Genomic DNA, 2500 nt, shown 5'->3' with positions numbered 1-2500 from the left:
GTTTGATAGCTAGCTAGCCAACTAACCTAAAAAAAATATATTTTAGTAGTAGTAATAGTAGTAGTGGTAGTAGTAGTAGTGTGCGTTGCTAGGTAACAACTTAAACAATGGCACTTTTTAGGAATGGACGTGGCCATGAGTATGTTGTCTAATATATCATGGTCGGCTCTAACAATGGGAATTCCAAGCCACCCGTTGTAAAATATGATCTGCATGTCTCACTCTTAAACCTATGAATGGAAATGTTAAACATATGAATGCCTATGGTGTACAACAGCTGGTTTGGAATATATGGGTCTTCAAACCAATTCTGTGGTATGAGAATATACACCAAAAGAAAAGTTCCTTAAAACCTCACAAACATATGAGTACTTATTTTCCTCAAGTCTCTGTATTGTACAGCACAGTATAGCTCCATTAAGGCCTGGGAAAAGCGTCTCTCACAGCGAGCGTCTCTCACAGCGAGCGTCTCTCACAGCGAGTTCATGCCAACATCAATAATAGGAAGGTCACTGGGAGTCATGGGTTTGTTAGTCTCAAGAAAAAGTCTATTTCACACTTGTTAAAGCCAGAGATGAATCACATAGAGCATAGACACACACTAATCGCATGCACGTCACACACACACAAACACACACACACACGGGAGAGTTCACACAATTCTGAGGATTTTCCCTGAGGGACTAGGTGACTGAGTCACTAGTGGAAAACAATCTACAGTGCTGCTTGAAAGTTTGTGAACCCTACAGGGATGGTCATTATTGTTGTATAAAATATTAAAATTAACTTAACTAAACCCCAATTAATAATAAAGACATTCCAAATAAAGGACAGAAACATAAAAATGAAATATTTTCATTGTTTATATAATTAAAGTGGTTTATTTAACAAAAACTCAGATTTCATGTTTGCAAAAATATGTGAATAGTCAATAGCTTGTGGCACCTCCACTAGCAGCGATAACTTGGAGCAAACGTCTCGTGTAGCCACTAATCAGTCTCTGACATCTGTTTTGAGGGATTTTTGCCCACTCCTCCTTACAGAACTCAGCCAATTAAGTGAGGTTTGAGGGGTGTCTGGCATGAACTGCCCGCTTCAGGACCTGCCACAGCATCTCGATTGGATTTAGGTCAGAACTTTGACTTGGCCAATCCAAAACACAAATCTTCTTTCTCCTGAGCCATTCTTTGGTAGATTTGCTTGAATGCTTTGGGTCGTTGTCTTGTTGGAAGACCCATTTTCAGACTAGCTTTAGCTCCTTGACTGATGACTTAACGTTCTGTTCAAGAATCTCCTGGTATACCTCAGAATTCATGGTTCACTTAATGATGTGGAGCCATCCAGGTCCAGAGGAGGAAAAGCAGCCCCAGATCTTGACATTCCCACCACCATGCTTGACTGTTGGGATAAGGTTCTTTTGGTGGTAGGGAGTGTTGGGTTTTCACCAAACATAGTGGTTTTGATTGTGACAAAAAAAGTCACAATCAAATTTTGGACTCATCTGTCCAGAGAACGGACTTCCAGAAACCTTCAGGCTTGTCCAGGTGGTCTCTGGTCAGTTAAGACGGGCAGCAACCCTCCCATGAATGCCATTTCGATTCAGTGTTCTTCTTATTGTTGAAGCATGCACAGTTACCTGAGATGCAGCAAGGGAGGTCTGCAAATCTCTTGTTACGTTTGCATTGGCTTTTACCTGACTTATTATTTTTCTTGTGGCTCTTGGGGATATTTTGGAAGGGCGTCCACTTCTAGGCCGAGTTGCTGTCAAGTTAAATGCTCTCTATTTGTAAATGATTTGCATCACAGTGGACTGATGGAGCTCTAATCTTGTTGAGATGATTTTATAGCCTTCCCCAGACTGATGTGCTCTCACTACCGTCTTCCTGATGTCCTCTGAGATCTCCTTTCCTCTCGGCATGGTGTGTTTTGCATTCACCTGTATGGATAACACAAAACTGACCAAGTTTCTTATCTATATTTATCAGAGTCCAGCCCAAACTCTTTCCTAAAGATCTCTCATTTGATTGATTCATTTGGTACCCAATTATTTACCCACCTGATTCTACTTACCTACTTGATTTAACCAATGCAACTTGGGGTTCACTTATTTTTGCACTAATTTCTTTCTAATTTAGTTTTTCTACTACACGCATGATTTCCTCTAAACCAACATATAGAATTGGTAAATATAAACCTGTTATGTCAGATAAAAAAGACTGGTTCTGATTAAATAAAGATTTCATGGTAAAAACTAAAAAGATCTATAATTGCACAAGGGGTTCACATACTGTCAAGCAGCACTGTATATATGGTCTGGACTGGCTGACAATGAAAGCACAATAGCTAATGATCAGAAAGACACAGAGGAATGAAAGAGGATGTCATAGAACGACTAGCAAATGTACATAGGGACTGTCTCTCTCTGATTCTCTCTCTCTCTCTCTCTCTTTCTAGTGGTCTCTCTGGAGGTCTTTTTTTCTCTCTGACAATCTCCCTTTCT

The 2500-nt window shown here is 40.1% G+C and overlaps 1 protein-coding gene across 1 annotated transcript in view; it reads right to left on the bottom strand.

The window, feature by feature from the left end:
• ppp1r14c (protein phosphatase 1, regulatory (inhibitor) subunit 14C) overlaps positions 1-2500 on the bottom strand; it is a gene marked incomplete at its 5' end in the record, with an annotated part of 20602 nt that overhangs the window by 9753 nt on the left and 8349 nt on the right. The gene's annotated exons all lie outside the window — the stretch shown is intronic.

Source organism: Argentina silus (assembly GCF_951799395.1).
Source record: "Argentina silus genome assembly, chromosome: 17".
In the NCBI taxonomy this organism is placed as follows: domain Eukaryota; kingdom Metazoa; phylum Chordata; class Actinopteri; order Argentiniformes; family Argentinidae; genus Argentina; species Argentina silus.
The sequence above is the reverse complement of the archived record's forward strand: the minus strand, read 5'-3'. Positions and strand labels throughout refer to the sequence as shown.